The sequence below is a fragment of the Lolium rigidum genome, chromosome 1 (assembly GCF_022539505.1).
Source record: "Lolium rigidum isolate FL_2022 chromosome 1, APGP_CSIRO_Lrig_0.1, whole genome shotgun sequence".
NCBI lineage: Eukaryota > Viridiplantae > Streptophyta > Magnoliopsida > Poales > Poaceae > Lolium > Lolium rigidum.
Window position 1 is genome coordinate 352,604,221 of NC_061508.1, and position 22,788 is coordinate 352,627,008.

The following is a 22,788-nucleotide window of genomic DNA, read 5'->3' on the forward strand; positions in this document are numbered from 1 at the left end:
GATCTATGCATAGACATGGCTCTGATACCACTGATGGGGTTCGTTGCATAGAAAACAAAAATTTTCCTACCGTGAGACGAATAAATCCAAGATCTAATCTATGGAACACCCAAGATCTAATCTACAAGATCGGAGCAATGAGATTAATAAGTTACTAACCCTTGAAGATTTCCAAAGCCTACGAGATCAGATCTCGTTGTTGGTGTAGACGATCATCCCCGCGTTGCAATCCGGCAGCACTTCCGTACTCGGTCGCGCGTACGGTGTCGATGAAGCCCTTCCTCTCCCCGTTCCAGCGGGCAGCGGAGGTGTGGTAGATCTCCTCCAAATTCCAGCAGCACGACGGCGTGGTGGTGGTGGTGGAGGAAGAAAAGCTGCAGGGGCTTCGCCAAGCCGGAACAGCGTATGGTGGAGGAGAGAGGCGGCCAGAGGAGGGGGCAAATCAAGGGGATGGTGGCCGGCCACCCCCTCCCCTCTTTATATAGGGGGAGGGTCGGCTGGGGTGGCGCCTTTCCCATCTAGGGTTAGGGGGGGCGGCGGCCAAGTGGGGGGAAGAGGATTTCTTCCCCCCCAAGTTGATCCCCCCTAGGGTTTTGGGGAAAACCCTAGGGGTTGGCCGGCTGGGCCTTGAGGGGCATGTGCCCCCGGCCCATTAGGCTAGGGAGCACCCCTCGGCCCATGCTAGGCCTCCTAGGGTCGTGGGCCCACTGGTGGGACCCCGGAACCTTCTAGAACCTTCCCGGTCATCCACCGGAAAAATCCCGAACTTTTCCGAAACCTAGAAATCAACTTCCCTTATATGAATCTTATTCTCCGGACTATTCCGGACCTCCTCGTGACATCCTGGATCACATCCGAGACTCCGAACAAACTTCGTCTCCATACCATATTCAAATCTACTTATGCGACATCGAACCTTAAGCGCGTCACCCTACGGTTCGCGAACTATGCAGACATGGTCGAGACTCCTCTCCGAGCAATAACCAATAGCGGGATCCGGAGATCCATAATGGCTCCCACATATTCAACGATGACTTAGTGATCGATTGAACCATTTACATACGATGCCGATTCCCTTTGTCACGCGATATTTTACTTGTCCGAGGTTCGATCATCGGTATCTCCATACCTTGTTCAACCTCGTTACGGACAAGTACTCTTTACTCGTACCGTGGTATGTCATCTCTTATAATCCAATCATATGCTTGCAAGCTAATCAGACGACATTCCACCGAAAGGGCCTAGAGTATATCTATCCGTCATCAGGATGGACAAATCCCACTATTGATCCATATGCCTCAACTCACACTTTCCGAATACTTAATCCCACCTTTATTGTCACCCATTTACGCAATGACGTTTGATGTAATCAAAGTACCCTTTCGGTGTAAGTGATTTACATGATCTCATGGTCGAAGGATTAAGACAACTATGTATTGAAAGCTTATAGCAAATGAACTTAATGACTTGATCTTATGCTACGCTCATTTGGGTGTGTGTCCATTATATCATTCACCTAATGACATAACCTTGTTATTAATAACATCCAATGTTCATGATCACGAAACCATGATCATCCATTAATCAATAAGCTAGTTATACAAGAGGCTTACTAGGGACTCCTTGTTGTTTACATAACACACATGTATCAATGTTTCGGTTAATACAATTATAGCATGGTATGCAAACATTATCATAAACACAAAGATATATTATAATAACCATTTTATTATTGCCTCTTGGGCATATCTCCAACAAACTTGACTATGGACCCTCCTTCAAGGTCCCTTTGTTCCGGTGCAAATGGTTCAAGCTAACAGGAGGTGGGGTAAAGGTGGACCAGCAATACGGAATGACAATGGTGGATTTCAACAATCTTGGTTACCTTGACGAACCATTTGTCCTAGCGAAAGATGTCGCTCAGGTTTTCTATGTCAAGGACATGAGTAGCAAACCGAGGAAACGGAAAGATAAGAAAACGATCAGTACATCATGCGATGATCCAAAGCGCCACATTGTTCTTTCAGGGAAAAGAAACATCGTGGAAGTGGAGGACAAGAAAGACATGTCAGAAGATTATAATATGTTTGGTGAAATTCCGCCCTTCAAAGTGAACACCGATCCAAGCATTAAGTTAAATGATGAGGATGCTCCATGGATACGGCCCAATCGTAAGCAAGCGGGGACACAAGGGAAGAAATGATGTGTAATAATTTATTGTACCAAACTTTGTTGAATGGATCATGTGAATTATATTGCCCGTGATGTGTTTGGTGTCCATTTTCGAATGATTCGATTGATTCGAGAGATAGCACCGATGATACATGAAATTTGGAGTGATTTAGTCATACTCCTGCCTAGGCGTATAATATGCATACTCGTAGTCTTCATAGTCGCCGCCGTTGTACCGGTAGTCGTCGCCTTCTAAGTTGCCGCCGTCGTCGTCGCCGCTGTCGTCGTCGGGCGGCGCTCGTGGCTCGAACCGAGGGTAGCGCAGGCGGGGGATATCGCCGGCCGTGATGTAGTCCATGACGCTCGCGAGTCCGGCCGTACCACCATAGCCGACGGCCGGCCTCGTGGAAGTTCCCGGGAGGCGGACCGTCCTCCTCATACTCAGCGAGCGCCCTCTCACGCCGATTGATGAAGAAGGCATCCCAAGTATGCTGGTTATCGGGATGCCAGCGGGGATTCATCCGCTGCTCCGGCGTGAGGTCGAGGTAGTAGTGGTTCGTGATGGCTGCCCGACGCGCAGTACCCTGAGGGAGGGGAGGGACCGGCACGCCGCCGGCGCTTAGGCTCCAGCCCGGCGGGGACGCGGTAGCCCGGTGGGCAAGGGTAGTTCGAGGCGCAAAGCTCCTCCACCTGCTGGTAGGTTAGAGTGGGTGCGGTGGAAGCCATGAGAGAGTGATGAGAGATTGTAGAGATGTGATAATGCTGGCCAAGCCGGGCAACATATATGTAGTGAGAAATGGCGGGAAAAATGGGAGCGGGAAGACAGGAGGCGGGAAGAAAGTGGTGGGAAGAAAGAGCTGGCGGGAAGAAATTGGCGGGAAGAAAGAGGCGGGAAAGACAGAGGCTGGAAGAGGGGGCCGGCGGAAAGACAGAGGCTGGAAGAGGGGGCCGGCGGAAAGACAGAGGCGGGAAGAGGGGGCCGACGCCGGAAAGACAGAGGCGGCCGGGAAGAACTGGTGGGAAGATTTTATTTTTTTGAATTTTTTGATATATTACTTGTATTTTTAAGATTTTTAAATGAATTAGTTTTATTTTACTGAATTTTTTAATATATTATTTGTATTTTTAAGATTTTTAAATGAATTAGTTTTATTTTTCTGAATTTTTTAATATATTATGTATTTTTAAGATTTTTTAATGAATTAGTTTTATTTTTCTGAATTTTTTGATATATTATTTGTATTTTTAAGATTTTTAAATGAATTAGTTTTATTTTTCTGAATTTATTGATATATTATATGTATTTTTCAGATTTTAAATGAAAACTAATTTGAAAAATAGCCTTTGGTCGCGGTTGGGATAACCAACCGCGACTAAAGGGTATTTTCCGCGAGAAACGAAAAACCCGCCGAAAATACCCTTTGGTCGCGGTTGGGGTCACCAACCGCGACTAAAGGTACCCCTTTAGTCGCGGTTGGTGACCCCAACCGCGACCAAAGGTCCTACCCTATATAAACTCGCGCACGCCGCGAGGCGGTTCACACTTCGTCGATCTGCCGCTTCGTCTTCGTCTCTGCCGCCTCGCCGTCGTCGCCGTCGCCCTCGTCGCTGCCCCTCCTCGCGCCGCCCGTCGTCGCCGCCGCCCACCGACGCCCGTCGTACGTCGCCGCCGCCCCATCTACCGCTTGCGCGCGCGCGCCTGCCCGCCGCCCACACCGCCGCCGCTGCCGCGCCGCGCTGCTCGCTGCGCGAATGCTCGCCGGCGCGCCGTACGTCTGAGAGAGAGAGAGGGGCCGGCGGAGCGAGGGAGAGCGCGGCGCCGCTGCTCGCCGGCGCCGCCTGAGAGAGAGGGCCGGGGAGGCGGCCGGCCGCCGTGGCCGAGCGCGCGCGCCCGGCCCCCGGCCGTTCTTTTTTTGTTTTTTTCTTGTTAATTTTAATACAAACAAATAACTAAAATTTGTTTAAAAAAAATGTTTTGTTTGTTTTTTTTTAATTTGAACTATATATACTTAACAAAGAAAACTTAAAACATAAAACTTGATAATTTTGACTTAATAAAAAATTTCTGAATTTTGACTTAACAAAAAAAACATATAGTTAACAAACAAAACATATTTTGACTTAATAATTTTTTGTTTTGTCCACTTATAATTAATGAATTAATTAGTAACTATATATATAGTTAACAAAAAAACATAAAACTTGATAATTTTGACTTAATAAAATTTTAAGTGGACAAAAAATTTCTGAATTTTGACTTAACAAAAATTTGCACCGCCACCGCCACCGACCCCGCGTGTATACGGAGGGGGCGGCGAGGCCCTCGCCTCCCCCTCCGTATACGCGCGCGTTTTTTTCTTTTTTTACGAGAGAGAGGATCGGCACACCGCCACCGCCACCGCCCTTTCGCCACCGCCTCGCCGCCCCCTCCGTATACGGCGAGGGAGGCCTCTATGTGTTGTCCTCGGCACCGCCACCGCCCTTTGCCACCGCCACCGCCCTCTCTCCTTTTGCCACCGCCCTTTCGACACCGCACTTAAATAATTAGTTTTTACTACATGTTTTCAGGACTGACATATGGCGGACGATAGAGCTGACCCGATTATGGACAACTATGATCAAGAAATTGAAGAACAGCTATTTGGCATCATAAAAGGCGATATTCCTTATGTGCCGACCGAACAAGATGAAGTGGATATTTCTTCTTATCCGAATCTTGACGGTCAAGATGAAGGCCGTCGGCAAGATGATGGGGAAGAAACGTCGATCAACGACGATCTTCAATTGCAAGTAGCAACTAGCTCCGGCGCCGAGGTATATATATATATATACATTTTTCCTCCGGTGATACAAACTTACCGATTTGAATAAATATGTGTGTACTAACACGCGCGACTCTCTTTCTTATTTTAGCCCTCGGCCGGATCGTCGAAAAAATCGAGTACGTCGTCGTCAAAGCGTGGCGCAACCAAGACGCTCAAACCAGGAGAAACATATACCATCGAGGTTGTCGACGAGTGCAACCGGCAGGCCGCTGGAGCCCCGAAGTACGCCACCAAGTTTATCAACCAATGCGGAGCCGTTGTTAGAGACAACATCTCGATCACCCTCCGAGGAGTGGAATGAGCCAAAGAAGGCACGTCTTGGTTTCACTTTTGTTGACAAGAGAACTAAAAAGGATTGCTTTCAAAAGCTTATGGAGCATTTCATCCTACCTCCGGAATACCACAAATTCGATGAGGCGGGTAACAAGATTCGGAGAAAACAAGGAGAGGAGGAGGCTACTCAAACACTTCGCTCTTGGTAAGATGGCCGATACATTCCGGAAATTCAAGCGAGAATCTAGCCCGTGACTATGTCAACCAGAACAAGACTCCGGAATTCAAAGGACAGTATGAGAGACTTGAACATGATTGGCCAGAATTTGTGAAGCGAAGAAATCGGAGCATTTCATTGAAATATCGAAAAAAATAAGGAAAATGCGGCTAAGAAGGAGTACAATCATGTTATGGGGCCAGGAGGGTATCGCTTTTGGGAGCCTAAGTGGGAGAAGATGGAGAACGAGCCGAGGAGGCGAGGAATCCGTCCAGGTACGGAGGGATGGGACCGAAGGGCCAAAAGCTGGTGGTACGGGCATGGGGGAACGCTAGACCCGGAGACGGGGGCGTGTGTTTACGGGAACAAAATGTTTAAACCCACCCAAGCCCTTATTGACGCAATGAGGGATGCTCAAGAGGGGAAGATCAAGTTCAACAGAGAGAACGACGCGCTGACAAGAGCCCTCGGGAATCCTGAACACGGAGGACGTCTACGAGGCATGCCCGGGAACATTACGTGGAAAGAAGGGTTCTCCCGAGACGATGACCCGTACGGTTACGAAGCCGTAAGAGAAAGTCGGATCGGGATGCGAGATGTTGTGGCGCGGTTGGCATCGGAAGTCGATGAGATGAAGAAAACCCTGTCTATACTAGTACGGGAGAGATCGGCAGCTGGGACGCATGAAGATCATCCAGGCGGATCTCGGAAGCCAGCAGCGGAGAAGCGGCGTTGCTTCCACGGAGGTCCAGCTGCTACCGATGCACCGGAGATCCAAATTACTGCACCGGAGCCTCCTCGCTACCCCGTGGACGATGTAAAGGAGATGAAAGAATGTCATCTCCATTATCCTACTGGGAACATGTCCACGAAGGTAGCCATCGGCAGTGCTTTGCCATGTGAGCTCGGAGCACTCCACCACAACAAACCCATTGCGGATGGCTATGCTCGTGTCACGGTGGAGGAAATAGTCCCGTGGTTTGAGGACCCGGAGATTGACATTGCTACACCCGAAGGGGAGAGAAGACTTGGAGGTGTCAAGCGCCAGTTTATTCTCTGGAAAAAGAAGTTTATCAAGTTTCCAGACGAGGCGCCAAGGCGAACAAGTCCACCCCCCTCCGGTGGTGGCGGCGGCGGCGGTGGTGGTGGTGGTTCACCTACACCTCCTTCACGTCAGCCGACGCCGCCCCCCAATTCACCTCCGGCGGGTAGCGCGACGCCGCCCCCGGTCCACCTCCGGCGAAGAAGCAGCCGCCCCGGCAAAGAAGAGGAAGCAGTCCTGGACTATTAACCCGGACCCTTATGTACCTAAGATCACAAAGGTACCGGAGCCATCACTGAAGCCTCTCATCCGGAGACCTTATGACCTTAGTGTGGAGGAAAATGCAGCGGTCGTGGCTGCTCAGCATGAGAAATGGATGGCGGACTGCAAGAAGAAAAGAGAGCCCGAGCCCAAGCCGATATATTCGACAAGCAAAAGAAGTGGGCTAAGTCATTTTTGACCGAACCGTCCCAAGCCGCGAAGAATCCGCCTCGACTACTATTCACATGAACTTCGTAGGCAAGCACTCATCTTGAAGGAGAAGCAAGAGGCGGAGAAGCAGGAGAAGAAAGCCTTGGAGGAGGCCGAGAAAGAATTAGAAAGTAAAAAAGAGGGGAAACAAGTTGCCCAGCTCGGGGAACAGAGTAAACAATCCATCGCCCCTCTCATAGTGAAAGCCGCCGGTCCGGATGACCCCGAAATCATAGCAGCTGCGGCAAGACAGGGATTGATCGTAGCGAGTGCCACGGAACAAGCGGCCAACTTAGGTCTGACTCTTCGTGCAGGTGTTAGGCCTTGATGAGGCGCCAACAATGAAGGACGTAGTAATTACATATGTGTCGAATGGGCCTCTCGTCGAGCCTGCGCAGAAAAGGATCTACCTCCACAAATGACAGGTCTGCTAAATTGGTACAAGGCTTACATAAAATTAAAAAACGCCAAAGACTATATTTATGCGGAAGTTAGACCTGAGCATCACTTCAAACATTACTATGTACAAATTCATCGGAGTGAATTGTTCCAGCTTTTCAATCTGCGCGAGCTCGACAAATCTATCATCAGTTGCTACGTTCTGTAAGTGATTTATTTCTACCCCATCTCGTTCATTGCCTGCACTATATATATATATATATATATTGTCCTAACTATCTTGTTGTGTATGCAGAATGAAGAAGCGGGAATGCATAATAAGGAACATCCATGATGTTGGGTTCATTGACCCACATATCGTTAATTCATATGTGTTAGAACATTTTCCCGCCGACGTGGAGGCCGACCTGTGGATGTTTTTTTCAAGGCAGGAACTCAAAAGTGATATTCTATTTCCTTACCATTTTGGGTGAGTGTTTCTGTCTTGAGCACATTCTCTTTTGTTTACTCCATGCAAGGTATGTGGCTAATCGATGAGTTAATTATGCATGATCGTGCATGTATCGTGTCCGCAGGTTCCACTCGGATTCTGCTAGTAATTCAATTTCACGACTCCACGGTTCTCATCCACGACTCTCCGAATCCGAATGCAAAGCTTTGGGCCGACTTGAGAAAAATGATGCGTAAGTAATTATATATTTTCATTCACTTGCGCTCTATATCGATCGGCCTATTTTGTTCATTTCCTAATATCAAGTAACTAATAACTCTCTTGTTCATTTAATTTTCTTTGTCTCGTAGGGTTTGGACACGGTTCGTAAACACAAAGGTCGGTGAATTCAAAAAAGAGCTACAATTTAAAAGGGTAGTGTCTGCGACTGGGGATATTCAGCCAAAGGGGACCAATCTATGTGGATACTATGTTTGTGAGATGATCCGGAGATACACCTCTGAGCGGATTTCGTGTCCGAACAACATTAGCAGGAATAACCTTCGGAAGACGCTTAGTCTAGAAGCTCGCTTCCGACCACTTCAAGAGGAACTAGCTGGATGGATCGCGAAGCAAGTCATCGATCCTAAAGGAGAACACTATGTAGAGGATGTAGAACTTCATATGCAGTAAATCATATGTATGGAAACTAGTTCAAAATTGTATATGGTCATCGATATTGAATATATATTGTCAATTCCTCTTGAATTCTTTTTGGTTCTAATTTCAAATTTGTTTGAAATTGTACGTTCATATGCATGTATATGTAGTACCGTAGAATATGTGAAACTCCTTCAAAATTAAAATAAAACAGAACAGAAAATAAAACAATACAAACTAAAAAGAAACCAGGTTTAGGGGGGGCTAAAACCCTAAACCTGCGGCGGTCTTTAGTCGCGGTTGGCCAGGAGAACCGCGACTAAAGGTCCTCCGCCCCGAAGGACTGCTGGCGGCCACGTGGAGGCGCCTTTAGTCGCGGTTCGTAAGGAACCGCGACTAAAGGGGGTGGGCTTTAGTCGCGCTTGCTTGGTCGCGGTTGCGCAACCGCGACCAATGGCAGTTGCGAACCGCGACCGAAGCCCTTTTTTCCACCAGTGATAGTCAGGTCCTTGCGAGTTTTTTTTTTGAGAGAATATGGCCTTTATTGATCAAGCAACATCATTACAGAGTTCAACCCGAATTAACTCTGGGATTACATCGAAAGAAATATTACAAACTGAAGGCTCAGCAGAACGAGCCAAGTTATGAGCTACCACATTCGATTTCCTACTAGAGAATCTGAAGATACATGATTGAAAGTCCGTTTTTAGAGTTTTGATATCACCAACGATAATGCCGAGAGTAGAGCGATCGCGAGCTGTAGAAGAAATCCTCTTCTTCTGAAAACCACAAGCACCTTGGAGACTGACAGCGCGCGCCGAATAGCAAGAGCCTCCGCCATCTCCGGAGTCGGGAAGCCAGTCAGACCTTCACTACAAGAGAGGATGAAAGCACCACAGCGATCCCTAAAAACGGCTCCTCAACCCATTCGACACATATCCAGCCTGCCGGTGGAGGATTCCAGCGTGGAACCACTGTCTCCACCCCGCTTCTGCAGGGAAATTTGTTTTTAAACATGAATTTCAAAATCATCTCCACATAGACCACAACCCTGGATGCAACACGCAAGGGATGCAACTGTACCTGATTGTTCCTGGTATCATTCCGAGCTTCCCACACATGCCAACAAGTGACTGCAAGAACCGTGGCATTTGTGTCACTCTCTCGCTTCAGAAACTCGAAAATCCATTGCTTCATATTGACAAGCTCCTTCCTGCAAAGCTTCAGTTTAAAGTGCTACTTCACCTCAGCCCAAACAGCTCTTGCAAAGGGACACAATAAGAACAGATGCTCCACCCGTTCCGGGCGATTTACACAAAAATAACCCTTTTTGGTAAGTGTTTCACAGACTGAACTCCGAACGAATTTATTTCGATGGTCTAACTCTTTAGCATGGCGCCCAACCGCACGGCGTCGAGGTTTCGCAGCATGGCGCCGTGTACCGCGGCGCTGTGGTATTTTCCTACATGGACGCCGGCCCTGGCCTGCAGTTCGTATGTATGGCGCCATACGTCGGATTTGTGGCGCCGTTAAGAGTGGCGCCACACGTCTTCTGTATGGCGCCGTGGACAAGGGCGCCATGGTCGCGCTGTATTAGGGCCAGAATCTCCCGAGCCAACAAGGACCAAAGCAAGTGTATAACGCCCGCCGACGCGGCGTCGTGTTTTCCAACCATGGCGCCAGGGATCACGGCGTCATGGTCCCAAATTTTCACATGCCCGCAGCAGTACTGTGACAGCAATATTTCACAACAATATTTCAGCAGTACCGAAGATAATGTTTTCACGATAATTTGATAAAAGGTAACATCAAATTCATGACAGAGTTTAACATGGTACATGCATAGAGTTCAACATAGTTCATGACAAATTGGACAACACATCAAGGCAGTTCTCATTTTTTGTGGCCATTAGGTCTCACATTTCTTGAGAGGCGCTCGTGATTGGCCTTCGAGCGTTGTCCATTCTTCCTCCTTCTTGCCGCATGTTCCTCTTCCTCATCTTCTTCGATGACAGCTGGACGCCTAAGGCGTGGCCGAAGACGCTGATATCTTGTCTTCTGCTCCGTAGTCCAATGCTTATAAGGCCTCCTCGGTTTGAGACCAAAGTCGCGAGGCCGAGTAGGCCGAGTCGGCTCTGGAGCATCTTCTATATGAGAAGTTCTTATCTCGTCATGATCTTGTCCATCCACCTCCCTCTCCATCGCATATTCAGCCTAGAATTGAAATGGTTAGCAAATGAGAGTTTGTGTTAAATGAGAGTCCAACACATGATGCAATTGTTGACGTGTATAAAGTAGATTGCCTAGCCCTTTCCATCAGTTCGGAATTTTGGTTCAAGTGGCTAGTGCATGAAGCTTAACATGGTATCAGAGCCCCAGGTCTCGAGTTCAAATCCTGGCTTTCACAATTTAATCTGAAAAAACCACGCAGCCTCCTGCCGTGTGTATCCGGCCTCCCGCTGCCTCTTTCCTGCCGTGTGTATCAGGCCTTCCGCTGCCTCTTTGACTCTCTACACGTGTTGACTTGTCTTCTCGTCTTCCCGTCACACGTGAGAGGGGGTGTTGACGTATATAAAATAGATTGCCTAGCCCTTTCCATCAGTTCGGACTTTTGGTTCAAGTGGCTAGTGCATGAAGCTTAACAGCAATTAAATGAGAGTTTGTGTTAACAAACACATACCCATCCCAAGAAGTCATCCACCTCAGCCTCGAGTTCCTCCTCAGGCACATCCACTGGATCCTCATCAATATCATCCTAAAGCTCGACGTTCTGACCGCTCGTGCTCTCTCCATAAGCCAAGTTTGATCTCGAGCCGCTAGGCATTGTGTCCACGAAAGAAGGGCAACCAAGGATCGCGACCAATGAACGTACACGAGCAATGCTAGTCTGTCACATTAGAAATAACAATATGAGATTGACTTAACAAAAAGAAGGCAAGATGCTATTGTGACATACCTTAGCAAATCTTGCAAGTGCTTTGTCGGACCGCCGTCCCGGAGGTAATGCCAATACCTTCAACGCATCAGCGTTATGCCTAACGAGCTCCTTGCGCTACAAATAACACATAGATCATCACTTTTTCTCGAGCTATCATACTGAAGTTGGTAGAAGAGTGTGTTTCCTCTGTCAAACGAAAGAAAGCGCCCTGCTTGAAATTGATGAATACGATATGTATTTTGTTATCAGAGTTTGTTCTTGGCACTAGAGAAACCCTGTAGTTTTGATCTGTGATCAAATGCCTGTATTGAAGTATAAATGGTATAAATGGCTATTATTTTGAAGAAGCATGCAAGTTTTGTTTATATTCACTAGTTTTATTAGACATTTATATCTTACTGAACTAAATTATGTCTGCACTTGGACTGAGAACGACGTGCTATTTAATTACTCTAGTCTATCTCAGAAACAAGTGTGACATGCTTCAGTATGAAACTATATGTGGGATAAACAAGTAGTCAGGCCACATGATGGCTGCAGACCTGGGAGAGCATGATTTGGCTACAAACTTATCGGTACAAAAACTATATCTTGTAATCATAAGCTTGACACTTGGTGGTTGATATTTTGAGTTGGTGTCATCAAAATGAAATGTTTTGCAAACTTACCACAAAGCGGAGCACTGGGGCTAGCTCAACTGGACGACCATCCCTGATAAGCCTATTGTACTGGAGGTTGCCAATGTCATCAAAACCATGATTGGGTAGCTCCAGTGTCTCTTGTTGTGCGAATGCTGGTGCATTAACTTCCCAACGAGTATTTTCCTTGAGCCAAGCAACAAAATACCACAGCGCCGCGGTACACGGCGCCGTGCTGCGAAACCTCGACGCCGCGCGGTTGGGCGCCATGCTGATGAGTTAGACCATCGAAATAATTTTGTCCGGAGTTCAGTCCATGAAATACTTACAAAAAGGGTTATTTTTGTGTAAATTGCCCGGTTCCATCTTGCCACAGAAAAAACAACGATCATCCGCCGGTATATGCCGATATGATAGTTGCTGACCAGTAGGGAGGCAGTCATGTATCATGCGCCAAAGGACAATCTTCATCTTACTCAGCGCCTGGATGGACCACATTTGCCTTCCACATTTTTGCCTCAATAACTTGGTCAGAACTAGAGCCCCTATCAACAGTACCCCGGTTGGAGAAAAACTCTACAGTTTTTGCCATATTATAGGCTGATTTCACCGTGTAACAGCCATGCTTGTCATGTGCCCAGGAAACAAAGTCCTCTCCCCATGCTTGCTAATTGGCAACTGCAAAATAGTATTCACAAGGTCTTCATGAAAAAAGGCTCGAACAGTGTCCTCCACTCACTCTGTGCCATCTTCGCTCATCAAGAATCGAACTTTAGCACTGTCATGGATCGGAGATAGAGGCTTGAACATACCAGCCGGAGTCCCTGGTATCCAATTATCTTTGGTGATGTTGATCCTCTCACCATTCCCAATGCCCCAATTGATGCCTCGAACAAGAAAATCGCGACCAAATAAAATTGAGCGCCAAGTGAACGAGGACGACCTAAGCTTGACCGCATGTAGGAAATCTGTATGAGGGTAATAGCGGCCCTAGTTGGTCTGATATAATGCACGTTAGTAACTTTCAAGGCACATTTTATCGCAACAAAACACTAAATAATCATGCCAACGATTCAATTTGTATTCTAGAAGTTTCAATAAGTATAATCACATAGTTATATACAGAAAAATGTGATGAAAAGATTCATTAGGCCTAAGAAATAGAGATATTTATATTACATATTTATATGCTGTAGAGTTTATGCAATTGTTAAAGAATAATTTAACAAGGATATATTTTTGTAAATATATTTCAAGCTTAGCAAAGATCAATGTTATTAAAATATATACATTACAAATGCATAATAGAAAATGCGATAACAAATATTTAACAAATTGTGATGTGGTGAACTATGGTAAATATAAAATATAAAAATATACCCCCCAATTTCGTGAAATGTAAAACATGAATTCTAAAAAGTGTGATAGTTTAGTACAAATTGTAACTCATTTTGGTTCATCTCAAATCAAAATTTGAATAGATCTGATCATGCCGTGATGACTCGCACTCTTCCAGAACACCATGAAGAAACGCGTTCTTGACATCTAGCTACCTTAGATTTCATCCACGAGAAACATCAACAGATAAATAAGTTCCGATAGTAGCAATTTTAACCACGATACTAAAAGTATCCTCATAATCAATGTCATATCTTTGTTTGAATACTTTTGCAACTAATCTTGTTTTGTATCTGTCAATAGAACCATCTGCTCTTTTCTTAATTTTGTATACCCACTTGTAATCAATCAAGTTCTTATTTTTGCTTGGGGCAACAAGGTGCCATGTTTTATTTTCCATCAATGCATTATATTCCTCATCCATCGCCTGACGCCAGTGCGAGTCATCAAGTGCCTCAAAAGGGTGGATAGTTCTCCCTGACCTAGCCGCCGCCCTGATACGTCTCCAACGTATCTATAATTTCTTATGTTCCATGCTACTTTTATGATAATACTCACATGTTTTATACATACTTTACATCATTATTATGCATTTTCCGGCACTAACCTATTAACAAGATGTCGAAGCGCCAATTGCTGTTTTCTGCTGTTTTTGGTTTCAGAAATCCTACAAAGAAATATTCTCGGAATTGGACGAAATCAACGCCCAGTGTCTTATTTTTCCACGAAGCTTCCAGAAGACCGAAGGGATTACGAAGTGGGGCCACGAGGTGGCCAGACCATAGGCCGGCGCGGCCAGAGGGGGGCCCGCGCCGCCCTATGGTGTGGGCCCCTCGCGCCGCCTCCAACCCTACCCTTCCGCCTACTTAAAGCCTTCGTCGCAAAAACCTCTGTACCGAGAGCCACGATACGGAAAACCTTCCAGAGACGGCGCCGCCGCCATTCCCATCTCGGGGGATTCAGGAGATCGCCTCCGGCACCCTGCCGGAGAGGGGAATCATCACCGGAGGGCTCTACATCATCATGCCTGCCTCCGGATTGATGCGTGAGTAGTTCATCCTTGGACTATGAGTCCATAGCAGTAGCTAGATGGTTGTCTTCTCCTCTTGTGCTATCATGTTTAGATCTTGTGAGCTGCCTAACATGATCAAGATCATCTATTTGTAATCCTACATGTTGTGTTTGGTGGGATCCGATGAATATAGAATATTATGTCAAGTTGATTATCAATCTATCATATATGTGTTGTTTATGTTCTTGCATGCTCTCCGTTGCTAGTAGAGGCTCGGCCAAGTTGATACTTGTAACTCCAAGAGGGGGTACTTATGCTCGATAGTGGGTTCATGCCTCCATTGAATCTGGGACAGTGACAGAAAGTTCTAAGGTTGTGGATGTGTTGTTGCTACTAGGGATAAAACATTAATGCTTTGTCTAAGGATATTTGTGTTGATTACATTACGCACCGTACTTAATGCAATTGTCTGTTGTTTGCAACTTAATACTCGGAGGGGTGCGGATGCTAACCCGAAGGTGGACTATTTAGGCATAGATGCATGCTGGATGGCGGTCTATGTTCTTTGTCGTAATGCCCTGATTAAATCTCATAGTGATCATCATGATATATATTGAATCTTTATTTGTCAATTGCCCACCCTGTAATTTGTTCACCCAGCATGTTATTTATCTTATTGGAGAGACACCACTAGTGAACTGTGGACCCCGGTCCATTCTTTTACATCTGAATACAATCTACTGCAATCATTGTTCTCTACTGTTCTTTGCAAACAAACATCATCTTTCACACTATACGATTAATCCTTTGTTTTCAGCAAGCCGGTGAGATTGACAACCTCACTGTTACGTTGGGGCAAAGTATCTTGATTGTGTTGTGCAGGTTCCACGTTGGCGCCGGTTTCACTGGTGTTACGCCACACTACACTCCTCCACTAACAACCTTCACGTGTTCCTTGACTCCTACTGGTTTGATAACCTTGGTTTCTTACTGAGGGAAAACTTGCTGCTGTACGCATCACACCTTCCTCTTGGGGTTCCCAACGGACGTGTGCTTCACGCGTATCAAGACTGTTTTCTGGCGCCGTTGCCGGGGACCTGAAGAAAAGTTACACCCAAGAGATTTCTAACTCCCATGTCAACTACACGCCAGCACGCCCCTCCACCGTCCACCCTTCCAGCGCCGTCGCTGCCCCTCCCTCCCTCCACCATCGCCCCCTCCCATCCCCTCTCCTCCCTTTCCACCTTCGCCCTGGGTCGTCTCGCGCGAGGCGGCTCCGGGCGACGACTCGAACCCAAGAAGAGGTGGCCCATCTTCCTCCTCCTGGCCGCTGCCGCCGTAGGGGTCGGCGGTGGCGGCCGCGGCCGGTTGCCAAAGGCAGGGGGCGGTGGTGGTTGATACGTCCATTTTGCATCACTATTTTATATCATAATTTACTGTTATTCATTGATATATTTCATATTTAGAGATGATACTTATGTTATTTCACCTATTTTGCATGTTTCATGATTATTGGAGAATTATTCACCGGAGTCAGAATTCTGCTGGAAAAAGCACCGTCAGGATATCATATTTCTGAAGATCAACAATTGATGGAAATTACACTGAAGATCTTATTTTTCCAGAAGAATGAGCCAGCCAAAAGGAGGAGCTGAGGAGGGCCGCCATGGGCCCCCCATAGGCCGGCGTGGGCCCTGCCCTGGCCGCGCCGCCTTGTGGGGAGGGGGCCCACAGCCCCTCTCGGCCTCCTCTCTTTCGCGTACTTCATCTACCCGAAAACCTATGGCACGGGGGATAAGCGAGAATAGACACAGCCGCCTCTGCGGGGCGGAGAAACACCAGAGAGAAAAGAGCTCTCCGGCGGGCAGGAATCCGCCGGGGAAATTCCCTCCCGGAGGGGGAAATCGTCACCGTCATCGAGCTGGACTTCATTGGGATCATCATCATCTCCACCATCGACACCGCCATCTCCACCACTGCACCTCGTCTCCGCTGTAACATCTAGGGTTAAATCTTGAGTATTTCATAGGGGAAACTCTCCCGGTATTGATTACTACTTGTTATTGATGCTATTGAGTGAAACCATTGGATCAAGGTTTATGTTCAGATTGTTATTCATCATTATATCACCTCTGATCATGTTCCATATGATGTCTCGTGAGTAGTTCGTTTAGTTCTTGAGGACATGGGTGAAGTCTAAATGTTAGTAGTGAACTATGTTGAGTAATATTTAATGGTTTGATATTTAAGTTGTGGTGTTATTCTTCTAGTGGTGTCATGTGAACGTCGACTACATGATACTTCACCTTTATGGGCCTAGGGGAGTACATCTTGTATTCGTTTGCTAATTGTGGGGTTGCCGGAGTGACAGCAACTTGAACCCCCGTTGGTATATCGATGCAGGAGGGATAGCAGGATCTCAGAGTTTAAAGTTGTGGTTAGATTTATCTTAATTACTTTCTTGTATTTGCGGATGCTTGCAAGGGGTATAATCACAAGTATGTATTAGTCCTAGGAAGGGCGGTGCATTAGCATAGGTTCACCCACACAACACTTATCAAAACAATGAAGATTAATCAACTATATGAAGCGAAAGCACTAGACTAAATCCCCGTGTGTCCTCAAGAACGTTTGGTCATTTACAGTGAATCCTTCATCGAAACTGCTTGTCAACACCTTCTGCTCCTCGTTGGGTTCGACACTCTTATTTATCGAAAGTACTACCATACACCCCCTATACTTGTGGGTCATCAAGACTATTTTCTGGCGCCGTTGCTGGGGACACTACTAGGAAAATGGCTATAGGTGGAGGCAAGTGGTGCCGGCGCACCACCTCTGACATGCGCCGGTGGGAATGGTTGCCGGCGCACCTCTTTGCTGCCGCGCCGGCGATGAAAGCCTACTGCCGGCGCACCTGCCGCACAGACGCGCCGGGGAAAAAACTTGGCATGGCCGCGGTCGATTCGGGCCAGGCCCAAGAGTCATTGCCGGCGCACCAGCCCAGGGGTGCGCCGGCGGAAAACGCGCTATTGCCGGCGCGCCCCTGGGCTGGTGCGCCGGCAATGACTCTTGGGCCTGGCCTGGGGGTGGTATAGCCGAAATAGCTATGTTCGCCGGCGCGCCCGTGCCATGGTGCGCCGGCGAGTAACTCGGGCAGTTATTTCTGCTCAACAACCACTCCCCCACTCTACTACCACTCCACTCCTCCACACAAACCCGAGCCTTCTCCCAACCCAGCTCATTTTTGCCCATTTCTATCCCCAATTTCACCAATTTGACCAAACAAAATCATATTTTTTGAGCAAATCTTCCCTTCCTACATGCATCTCCCACATCCCCCTATGTAGATCTAGATCTAATATCCCGCATTGACCGCTCAATCTAGATCTAGATCTAGAAAGTCGGCTTCCATACGCCATTGTCGCGGCGCTTCGTCTCGATCTCATCGACGAATATATCAAACAAATAGGTGATTAATGAACAAATTAAGGAATGAAATCGACGTATGTTGGACATTTGAAGCAAAGCTAGCTCTCGTGTGTGGCATATATATATGTTGTGCTTGTGCTTGTGTGTGTGTTGGCGTTGAAAATGAGTTGCCAACGTTGCGCCGAAATGTTGATTCTTCAAGTTTCCGTTTCGGCACATTTCTGGCGCTCCTATGTCCTACCGTGTAGGAAGGTCATGCCGAAATTTTCCGTGAAAACTACCGACGGATGCATGGTTCTAATCAATTATGTAATCTTACCATGCAGGCGAGAATGGTTATCGAGATGAGTGAAAGCATCGTGATGAGATATCCGAAACACGCGATCATCGACATGTATGAAAATAAACGCACGGAGGTATTGTGTCCGTGCCGGAGATGCAAACGAGGGAAATGGTTTGACCCGTATTCGGGAAAATTGCAGGGGCACCTGCTCACTAATGGTTTCATGCATGGACACACTCAATGGATGAGCGATGATGGCGCGGAGGTCAATGGGGCGACGGCGGCAGGTGGTAATAATGGCCGGCAAGAAGGAGGGCATCATGACATTGATGACGATGAAGAGTTTGTCGCAGAAGACGATAACCTTGACGACGATAATAACCTTGACGATGACAATAACCTTGACGACGACGAAGAGGTGCCGCTAGCTTCGGTCGTGCGGGACCCTCATCTTCAAGATCTGCTTCTCGAAAAGACGAAGGGCGCCAAGCGGAAATCAAAGCTTGAGCAAGCTGGAGATAGACTCGAATACTCCGTTGTACGACTCAGGTCGCGGGTTGGGGGAGTCTCGCTTGAGAGTAGCTCTCGATGTCTTGCGAGATGAAGGCGAAACACGGATGGACGGACACAAGCGTCGACGACATCCTGGAATACGTGAAAGATCTCCTTCCTGCCGGGAACACGTGTCCTGGTAGTCTAGCCGAGGCCAAGAGAATCACGTGCCCTCTCGACTTACCCCACGAAAAGTATCACGCTTGCATCAACGACTGTATCATGTATCGCAAGGAGCACGTGGACAAGACCAAATGTCCTGTGTGTGACGCTGAACGGTACAAGAAAGGGAAGAAGAAAGCTCATCGGAAAGTTGTGTGGTACTTCCCGCTCGCCCCCGGCTGCAACGGTTCTACGCGGACCGCAAGGAAGCAAAGCTCATGCGGCGGCACGCGAAAGAAAGGAGGCGGTGTTGAATGATGAAGATCGGATTGAGCACCCAGTCTTCGACACACCCTTCGGATGCAAGCCGGTGGAAAGCATTAGACAATGAATTCGGAAGTTTTGGGGCAGAACCCGAAACATCGGAGTTGGGTGCGAGCACGGACGGATTCAATCCGTTCGGAAACCAGAGCAGCACACATAGCACATGGCCCGTGTTTGTATGGATCTACAACCTTCCGCCCAGGCTGTGCATGAAGAGGAAGTACATACGGATGAGTATGCTAATTCAAGGGCCGACACAGCCAGGAAACGATATCAACATGTATCTCGAACTATTAAAGGAGGAGCTTGAAACGTTGTGGGCGTAGGAAGGGGTAGATACATGGGACGCCGTCGCGGAAGAATATTTCCCTTTGAGAGCCGCGTTGATCACGACGGTGCGGGACTACCTCGGATACGGTTACATTTCGTGCCGGGTGTGCCATGGACACAAGGCATGTGTCGGGTGCATGGAAGAGACGATGTTTTTGCAGCTTGGTAAGGATCCCGGCTCTTCGAAAACAGTTTACATGGGGCATCGAAGGTGGCTACGGAAGACCGACCCGTGGAGAAAGCGTGGAGATCTGTTCGATGGTACAAATGAACCCCGAGGACCTCCACGGAAGAAGAGCGGCGAAGAGATCGATACATTGCTGAAAGGTTGGAAGGAGTGCCCTCTGCCGGGAAAGATACGTCAAAAGCACTGGAGAGAAGAAGAAGAAAAAGGCAACGGCGACGCCGCTCATTGGTGTATGGAAAAGGAGGTCCGTGTTTTGGGACTTGCCGTACTGGAAAATTCTCGATACACCTCACTGCCTTGATGTCATGCATATTACAAAGAACGTGTGCGGGAGCTTGCTTGGCACTCTTCTCAACATGCCGGACCGGACCAAAGATGGGCCGAAAGCAAGACACGACCTGAAAGTTTTGGGCATCGGGGAAGAGCTTCGAGATCCCGGCGGCCCAAGAGGGACAGATCGGAGGAGGAGGCGGACGGCGGTCGGAAGCGCAAAAGGATTAAGCAGCCGGACTATTACTGTCCCCCTCCTGCTTCACTTTTAGTCCGGCCGAGGTCGATCAATTTTTCAATTGCCTTCTAGGAGTCGAGTGCCCTTCGGTTACTCCGGGCTAATAAGCGGATACATGGACCCCAAGAAACGAAACTTCAGCGGCATGAAGTCTCATGAGCTGTCACGTGATGATGACGCAGATTCTTCCGGTTGCAATCCGAGGTATAATGGATGACCATGTCCGTGCAACGCTGGTCGGGCTCTGTAACTTCTTCGACGTCATAACTCGGAAGTCGATAAGCGTGAAGAAACTCGCAAGGCTCCGAGGAAGAGATCGTGGTGATCCTATGTGAGCTTGAGATGTACTTCCCGTTTGCATTCTTTGACGTGATGGTCCATCTCGTTGGTCCATATCATGGATGATATCGTCGAGTCTAGGGCCGGCATTCTTACACAACATGATGCCGTTTGAAAGAATGAATGGGGTCATTAAAGGATACGTTCGTAACAGGTCACATCCGGATGGAAGCATCGTACGGGGCTGGCTCACCGAAGAGTGCATCTCTTTATGCACGAATTATCTAGACATCGAGGACCCTGTTGGTTTGCCTCAAAACAAGCACCTCCGCAGGTTCGAGGGAGTAGGCCACAAAAATGGAAGGAAGGAACTGCACGTGCACATGTCTGGTCGGACTTCCGACTTTGACGGGGCCAACTTAGTAGCGCTACAACACATTGACTTGATCGATCCTTGGTTGAAAGAGCACAAAACCATGATAGAGAACAGTGGCAAGCCGATGATGACGGAAGCGAGAAATATACAGAGAGCACAACTCCTCTTTCGCGCGCTGGTTCAAAGACCACATTGATGCTAATCCCCCACCAATGGATTCGACAAGGATAAACTAGTATTGGCCTTGTCACATGGCCCCGCGCCCAACCTCATGACTTACCAAGCGTACGATATCAACGGGTACACATTCTACACGGAAGAAAAAGACAAGAACAGTGCTTACCGGAACTCGGGGGTAACGATGGATTCTCGGACGGGTGACGTAAAGACTAGATACTACGGAAGAATCGAGGAAATCTGGGAGCTTAGCTACTGCTGGGGAGAAAGTGCCGATGTTCCGTATCGGATGGGCTAAGAACGTCACAAAAGAAGACCGGTATTTCACCACCATGTTTCTACCCGAAGCCAACAAATCAAAGTCCACGAATGCCACCGCGTGAGAATGAGCCATGGGTACTGGCGGAACACGTGCACCAATGCTTCTTCATAACCGACCCATCCGGGCCTAGCCGTGTTATCGTGAGGAGAGGCAAGAGGACCATCGTCGGAATGGATGGAGTCGCCAACGAGGAAGACTTCGAAGGACAAGTCGGAGACCCAATGATGGAAGAATCCGAGGACGAAGACACAACATACACCACAAGAAGAAGCAGGACCACGCTACCGAGGTCGAGGTCGACCCTTCAAAAGAAGAAGTCACGACACGGGGCTAAATTATTCAACGACGAGCAAGAAAAGCAAGAAGAAAGCGAAACACTCTTCTCAATCGATGATGTAAAACTTTATTTGCAATCTATAACTCATATTGCTTTTGTAATGCATAATTAACTCATATGGTCATGGCCAATATTTTATGTATGACTAATTAATATTGTGTTGGTCAATATTATGTGTATGTATATATAACTCATATTTTTTGTAATGCATAATTAACTCATATTGCTTGGTTATTATCTTGAAAAGAGAAGGAAATAAAATAGTATAGGATTTGGGGGAATAGAAAACAAACATAAAAGAAAGAGAAAGGAAATAAGGAAATGAAGAAAAAGAAAATAAAAAAGGAAATGGAAATGGCCAGGGCCTGATTTGGCACAGGGACAAGTCCCAGGTATAGCCGTGCCAAGGTTATTGCCGGCGAACAAGGGCCCTAGTGCGCCGGGGGTTACACGTGTCCCCGGCGAACCAAAGGGGTGGTGCGCCGGCAGTAAGGGGTCCGGCTATAGTGGGGACTTAACTGCACGCGTGTGTCGATCCTCTTCCCCCCAGTCACATTCTCTTCACGCGCCGAACCCTAGCACACGCCGAACCCTAGCACCGCCGCGCCGTCGTCGACCTCTCTGCACGCCCCTGCGCCGTCGTCAACCTCGCAGCACGCCGGAGCCGCCGCGCAAGGAGGAGCAGGGCGTCGCCGCGGAGAGGAGGGGGAGGGCGTCACGCGCCGGCCACCGTCGCCACCATCGACGAGAGGAGGAGGAGGCCGTTGCGCGCCGGCCACCGTCACGGAGAGGAGCAGCAGGGCGTCGCCACCGTCGCCGTTGGTAAGAACCTCTCTCCCTTCACCTCTTCCTTCCCCTCTCCATCCCCCTCTTCCTTCCCTCTCCATCCCCCTCTTCCTTCCCTCTCTCTGCGCCGTTGTTCTTACAGTAGTTGAATTATTGCGCCGATTCTTGTATTACTCATAGAAAATTGAATTTGATGCCCTGTACCCTTGCAAATGTGATGCCCTGGTTGGCCCTGTACTGCCCTATTCATTGGTTGAAATGCTACTGCTCATGCTCAATTTGCTACTGCTCATGCTCAATTTGCTATATATTCATGTTAAA

General features: G+C 47.8%; 1 long non-coding RNA gene across 1 annotated transcript; it reads right to left on the reverse strand.

Annotated features, from left to right (window-relative positions):
* Nucleotides 1–10,584: 10,584 nt before the first annotated feature.
* LOC124684622 lies at nucleotides 10,585–11,507 on the reverse strand. The gene is made up of 3 exons (XR_006997077.1): nucleotides 11,446–11,507; nucleotides 11,170–11,376; nucleotides 10,585–10,703 (listed from the first exon to the last, which is right to left on the reverse strand). It is a non-coding gene; the product is annotated as an uncharacterized LOC124684622 (long non-coding RNA).
* Nucleotides 11,508–22,788: the final 11,281 nt, after the last annotated feature.